Source organism: Zophobas morio, unplaced genomic scaffold (genome assembly GCF_036711695.1).
Source record: "Zophobas morio isolate AGI-343-1 ecotype UQ-CSIRO unplaced genomic scaffold, CSIRO_AGI_Zmor_V1 ptg000340l, whole genome shotgun sequence".
Taxonomy (NCBI): Eukaryota; Metazoa; Arthropoda; class Insecta; order Coleoptera; family Tenebrionidae; genus Zophobas; species Zophobas morio.
Window position 1 is genome coordinate 76,810 of NW_026972444.1, and position 7,507 is coordinate 84,316.

At 34.4% G+C, this 7,507-nt stretch overlaps 1 long non-coding RNA gene across 1 annotated transcript; it reads right to left on the reverse strand.

Annotated features, from left to right (window-relative positions):
- Positions 1-1,784: 1,784 nt before the first annotated feature.
- On the reverse strand, positions 1,785-3,299 carry LOC135120110 (uncharacterized). The gene is made up of 6 exons (XR_010278505.1): positions 3,225-3,299; positions 2,892-2,963; positions 2,669-2,740; positions 2,529-2,600; positions 2,200-2,271; positions 1,785-2,080 (listed from the first exon to the last, which is right to left on the reverse strand). It is a non-coding gene; the product is annotated as an uncharacterized LOC135120110 (long non-coding RNA).
- Between the last annotated feature and the right edge of the window lie 4,208 nt (positions 3,300-7,507).

Genomic DNA, 7,507 nt, shown 5'->3' on the forward strand with positions numbered 1-7,507 from the left:
GTCAGACAGGCGATCGAGCAGTTCGTTACTTCACTAGTTGTCGTGGCAGTAGTGTGAGCCATGTTTAGTGCGGTTACGAAAAGGGCAAAAGCATTTTTCCGGCAGGGGCGGGCGTGACAGTAATGACTGCACCGCGGCAGCGTGGTTTCTGGTACCTCAGCATATTTGCCCCAGTCGCTATAAAATACAGGTACTGGTTTTTGATGTGCCCTTCTCGTCCCCTAAATCGAGAATAACTGGGAAGTGATCGGAGGACAGCTCGTGGAGCGCTTCAATTCCCGTAGAGAGACGTATATCTTTAAGTATGGCAATATACTGTACGTCCACTGTGCCTATAGTCGCCAAGTGTGTTGGTTGCTGGGAACCTAGCACGGACAGCTTTCTCAACAGAGTAGGCCAAGGGTGTGCCCATTCGAGTTATCGGCTCGGCTGTTCCATGCAGATTTGGCGATTAAGATCCCCGCACAAAACAGTAGAAGAGACAATCCCAAGGATGGTGTCCAAACCGGAGGGCGGGAGTAGCTTCCAAGGGGGTTTGAAGACAGTGATTACAGAAACGGGTGCCTGATCGGCTATACCTAGGGAAATTCCTCTGCCTCGACACTTTGTAGAGCTGGCATAGGTATCACCTCTACTTTATTAATCGTAAAATATAATATATATACGAAAAATTAAATTAAACACACGAGATTAATTAAACTGTGTCAACTAAATTCGGTGTCAACTAAATTGTACTCTGCAAGGAGATCATATAGTTGACAACTAATGTCTTGTTTTTTTATTTTTTAACTTTATACAGAATTTCTTTTTTACTATTAAAATTTATACTGATTGCCTGCAGGATTATTAGTGACACAAAAATGTGTCCACAACTTCTAAAATCTAAACTATCCAATTTAAAAGAAATCCTGATAAAATTAATTATTTATGCCCGTTGCATGGCATTTTCAAAGGGGCTGACTTTTTTTTTTTTTTTTTTTTTTTTACATATTTATGTTATTTTTGGTCCAATCAGCCACCTCAATCAAGTGAAATGCTTTATATATAAAACTAAGATAATTCTGCGCATCGTTTTCAGCTTAGGGCCTATCACCACCAATAAACAGATTAGCTTGTGCTCTTTTAAAACATTAAGCAATTAGATATATCGCAAAGAATGAGTTTGGAAACGATATGCATCAGTTACGAGGACGAGAACAAGAATGAAAATCAAGAAGGTGAATGAGACACAACTCTGCAATTTTTTTCTTGGTTTTTTAACTATTTACCTTACAGTTCTTTACATTTAGATAAATGATTACCCATTTTTAATTTCATTTTTTTAATTAATTTTAGTCCCAAAGTTGGAATTAATAATATAAGCATTAATATTTGTAATATTTATAAGCTAAGTAAACAATGCAGTTCAAAATTTTAACTATTATGATTAATACATTATAATATTTTAGTAGACAATTTTTGGAGATTGTAACTTAAACTTTAGCTATAAGAATCTATGATAGGTTATTTACTTTTGTTTCCACAGTGCAAATTCGATGTTAGCACCAAGTCATTCTTTTTTCAATAGTCTGTTCTTAAGTTACCGACAACCCGCCAAAGCCTTTAAAATAAAGATGATGACTACCTCTTCGTTAAGGACAATAAAACGGGTTCTCTTTCTTTTTTCCCGAAGTTCGTAGTCATCATTCGCAAATTTATATATCCAGAGAAACACTTTGTTTTATAAGACTTAAGGGAACAGAAAGACTAGGTAAAAAACGAATTTGTGAAAATACCTAATTTATTATGTAGGCTTAAGAAAACCAGGCAAAGACTAAGCTTAGCGCTAGAAATACATAACAATTAGAAATTTTACATGCTGCCGCTGCCCTGGTTGGTGAGGGAGGAAGTGAAATTACCGGCTTAGTGGCTTGAGTGCTTTGAGCAGTAGGTCATGTAGGCTTCAAAGCAATGCATTTGTTTTTATCAAAAGTGTTGTATTCGTTAATTTCCCCCTCATAAGTGCATCGTTCACTTTTATAATTTAAATTCTCATAAAGAAGACGAGAGCAGCATAGAAAATTTTCATCGAGTAATTAATCTTAGAGATATTAGATTATAGTTAGAGATAGGAAAGAAAATAATAAAAAACAACGAATTATGCACAACACAAGAGCTATCGGTCATCAAATAAGAAAATAAATTTAGTTAAAGGTTAACAATTTTGTCGATGCGCTCAGGTAAGAAAAGAAACCACTCTCTATTGATGAGATGCGATTATTTCTAAGTTCCCTGAATTAAAAAGTGTAATAAGTTAATGTGAATATCGGTAAATCATTCATAAAGCAAAGAGAAAAGGTAAGTAGATACTTTTACACTTTTTACTAAAAGTATACTTTTATTTGTGGTAAAATGGATTAGTACATTTTTAAAAGTTTTCGACTTACAAATGAATTCAATTATTAGTAAACGTAAGTTTTTTACAAGAAATGGATTCCTTTTGTTATCCATTCTACCACTTATTTTTTTAGAGTTTTAACCAAACTTACAGATAAATTAGGATTTTCAGGGGCGAGAACATTGCATTTCCAATAGAAGTGAGTTGGTTATTATTTAACTCCCTTTAATTGTAGAAGGCAAAAGCAGTCAGTCTAAAAATTAGAAAATAAATTTAGTTATTAAGGTTAACAATTCTGTCAATGCGCTTTGTTCGGCAAAGGAACCATCCTCTATTGAAGATATGATATTATTGTTACGTTTCCTGAATTAAAAAGTGTAATAAGTCAAGGTGGATAGGGAAAGCATTTCTAAGGTAAGGTAAGTGATATTACTGTTACCAATTTATCTTACTAAAAGTATACTTTCATTTGTGGTTAATTGATTTTGTAGGAATTTGACAATTGTTTACTTACAAATTAGTCAAATTCCTGAGTCTTTGTAAGTATTCTCTTTTGATGATTGTAAGTTAGTTTTCATATAAATTTCTTTTAAGAAATTTATTAGGAATTAGATAACGATATATATTAGTATAACTTTATCAAATCTCATATATTCACAAAAAATTGAATGATGTAAAGAACTCTAACTTGAAAAACCAAAGAAACAATTGACCCAGTATATTAAAAATATCAATATCTAAGTTATTAATTTTTAAGCTACAGTTCAAAAATTCTACAATTACTATCAAGAGCCCTACCGCAGCCTGGACAAAATTTAAATACCGTTTATGTCAGATAATAACTTACAAGCTTATCAGAGCAAAGGGCCATCCGTCGCTTGAAAAAGTTGTTAAGTCGCACCTTGAACGGTCCCTTTTCAATATCCGAAATAGTTAAAAAATTACATAAATATTTGTAAATAGGGTCTGTGTATGTAAAAATGGGTTAATTTATTAGCAATCAATAGTGGTTAATCTCATACACTTTGTTGGAAAAAGCTTTATAAACATAAAAAAATAGAACATTAAATTATTTTAAATTATATTGAGACTTAATTATCACGCAACAAAAATCAATTGCCTTCCTTTTAATAATTTGTGCAAAGTACTCGAAGTGTCCTTACAAAGTGCCGGCGTTGACGATCGTTTCTTGACAACCTAAATAGGCAACCCTTGGGGAAAAAAGTGCGAAATAGAATAGAAGCATATTTTCGGTTGTTTATTACTGCAGTTAGTAATTTCCGGCTGTTTTAGACAATTTTTTAATTTAACCATTCATATTTCCTAGCCTCTTTAAAAAGTAGAAACCGGAACTATATACAAAGTAGTCAACCTCTTTACTTCACTAGTCCCCGGTTTTTATAATAAAAAAAATATTTTGCCTTATTCCTTCCTAAAGCATTGTTAAACTGTCTTAACTCGCAAACAGTATTCACTAAACAATGAAACTTTTATTTTGAAGCTAAGGTGAGCAGTTAAATGACGTAGGCATGTTATTCTTTGTATAGAGATCTTTAAAATATCACTCCCAAGAAAAAACATTACATAATTAATATAGTCTTTTGGCTTCAAATAGATGTAAGTATTATAAAGCAGAGTTAAGTGCTTGAAAATATAAATTAAAGTCTATTAAATTCCACACTCGAAAAGTAGATGCCCCATCGTAAGGATTATAAAAATCATCTAAAGATGTACCGAGGCTTACAAAAATTAATAAATAGTTGTAGGGATGTGAGCTTATCTTACAACAGTCTAGTTTTAATTCTACATTTTACTCTTCTACTGGATCTAAAGGCTTTTTGTAAACCCTACATTTATAATTGTGATGAAGTGTACTAGGCCAACCTCCCAAAGAACCACTCAACCATCAAAGACGACCAACCACTCATTAATAATACCTTCAGGTCTGGTGGGCTATTCAACTTAACGTTTAATGAAAAGTCGCGATGTATATATGGCGTAAAACAAAAATAATAGTAAATTATTACTTATGTTTATGGCCAACCACAAATAGTTACTTACTAGAAATTTGTAAGCTTTAATAAGTTCTTATCTACGCCTTACAAATTTTTTTTAAATTTATTAATAAACCTTTTTTCTGCATTTTTTACCGGGTTTAATGCTTTTATATATAAAGAAACTGTACTATTATAAAATTTCAATCTATTTTTATTTAAAACAATTTCTGATTTATAACTTTTCATTAAGTTTAAAGAAATAAATTTTATATATTCTATTTAAATATATAACTTATTTTCTGGGATCATACATGTAACCAAGCAGACCAGATAAGCATAGCTGTACCGAACGTATCTAAACTAGCGGCCTTTAAATTCGTAAAAGGCCCCACTTGAAAACTAATAGATATCGACTGTGCTACATTTTTGTTTTTGCTGACCTTGACTTAAACAGTATTAACAACAGTATAATTGTAAATTACGTATTAGCTTGGCACTCTTTACATGTAATTCAATAAAAATGCATGTTCTTGAGGTATACCGGAAACACTGTTGAATTCTAGAATATGAACTAAATTGACTGAAGTGGTTCAAGTTTTATTATTATTATTTTTTATTAAGTATAATAAACAGAACAAACCCGAATCCGAGTCTAAATAGCGTATTTATTTTCTACATAAAATTATAATTTATTACAATTGTATAGTTATAAAGTACTGTGTGATTTAATAAGGTTGTGCTCGTTATCGTGTATGTATATAGTGAAGGCGCGTAGCTTACATACGACAGGTCATTCGTATTTACCTGCTTAACAGCAAATCCTTCCTTTTCATAAAACCTTAAAGTCCAAATAATTCTTTTTCAATCCCTTTAAATGTTACTTGGAGCACTTTAACTCAATGCTGTTCATTGTGCACTCTGGCTAGTTAAAATTACTTTAGCTGTGTATAATAACTACATTTTAGGAAAACCATGGACGCCAGCAGCACCTTCTGTAGTTTTCTACGTACTCCCATGCAATATCCTTTTTTTTAATCCTGTTTTTTTACCCAAGCAAACTACTTACCGTGTTAACGACAGAAGGATATAATATATAGATAATGAATCAAAAAGTAACAAACCCTAACCCTCAGAGAAACCTGGAGAGGTTCAATTATTTTTATTATTGGTCGCGAAGTTGCGTATGGTCGTCTACCATAACATTTAACTGACCATATTCGTCCACGGCGCCGGTGGTTTTGCTTAGCAGGTGTTTACACAAAGCCTCAATAACAAACTCACCGTCTCCACAGACACTTTCTCGGGTTATCGTATAATTGAATTTAGTATTTTCCGCTATTAAATACTTCCACTTTATAATACATTCGTTATTAGGGTATAAAACGGTTAGTTTTCTCGTCTTTTCTTAAATTTTCTCTTTTGCGTTAAATTTCATTATGTTACCCAGTTTTATGATCCCTCGACCGTTGACGGCGAGTTTATTAACCAAGAAAAGTTGATAAATATTGTTTTATGATCTCTGCTCTTCCGCACCTGTAAGCACCGGAACTAATATGCTATTAAAGTTTTTGTCTGTGGCTGCTAACCATCTCTAATGTTTTGCATATGCCACTAAGACCCGCGCCGATATATATATACTAGTAAATCACACTGTTTGTAACAGTACCATTTGTATACAACTCTATTCGAGTAGTATTCCATAGCACTAGTATGCAGACTCACACGGTTCGTATTTCTCTTCGGTTACTTAGCCGAAATTGCTTCAAAACCGCGCCAATGACCCGGGAAAAGGCAACAGTGTAATTTCTGTTACTTATTCAAGGAGTCTTTTCATGCGAACTCTTTTAGAAGCACTTGGTAGCTAGAAGCAGAATTACCCAAAAAACTTTGCTAGTTTTGCCAAGGATTCCCTCGAGGCTCTACTAGACCCTGTTAGGTTACCTCCCAGAAGAGATAATGGCTACAGGCGACGCTAGTATACTTTGCGAAAGCGTCAAAATTGACACTTCATAAGCCATCACTCAAGGCCTGCAGTCTCACTTACTCGTAGCTAAGTTTAACCCGAGACGCGATGATCTAGCCGTTAGGATACAGGGGATGTAGCACCTGCCTCTAAACTTACGCTGACAAAGAGTTTTACCAATTTAAAGAGCAGATCTTTCGACACGTGCTTCGGGCACCTATAGCACTCCGCAGTACAAGCTAAGGCTCAGACCTCCAGTACCTAAAGGAAGTCACCATAATCCCGGTTGAACGTTGGTTATTATCTAGATCATTAGAGAGTTGCATTAGCCCAAGAACTTTAATAAACCTTGTCCCCAGTAGAGGGCAAATGACCAAAGGGAAGAGGACTTGCATTTAATATATATTTCCCCTGCGGTTGGTACCCTTTTTTAACCTTCGATATTTCTACCTACAGGAAGACGCGAGGAATAATTGCAGAGTCAGACACCTATATATAGGTCAGATCTTGTTCGCTCGCTTAACTTTAGAAAGAAATTCTCGTTCTACTAAAGATGTACTTTGCTATCACGTAGCTCGCAAGATATTAGCTAACAGCATCTACATAGCAGAAACATTTATATCTTTTAAGGATCGCCGAGGGGAACCTTGCGGTGGTCGCGGCGATAGAAAAGGTTGCCTGCGCGCATGCCCCCAAAAAGCGCGGTCATAAGAGAGGAAGAGTATTCATTTTATTATCAAAAATGACACTAATAAATTTATAAATAATTCTTATAACCAGTAGCTTTAATTACTTAATAGTGATTCTTTATTATTCTTTCAAAGGATCAAAAAGGCTAGTATTGAGCAGGTTAGCTTATATGCCTAACTTAGTAAGTTTCGCCTACCCTTAACACTTGTATATCGCGTTGTTCCTAGATTCAGTTCCAAGTCTCAAAGAATGACTCTTAAGCTAGTCTTGTTGGTCATGAGTCACTAAACAAAACAGCCAAAACATGCTCAAAAGTTCTTCTAGTTTTCAATGTAACAGGGGAAGTTGCATCTAACAGGTTATATACGTAAAACCATCACACAGGATCGAGAGCTGTCGTCGTAACTCAGCGGTTAAGAGCAGTGACGCACATACTCAAAAACGTGGATTCGAGTTCCCACCGACGCGACTCTCCTTGGT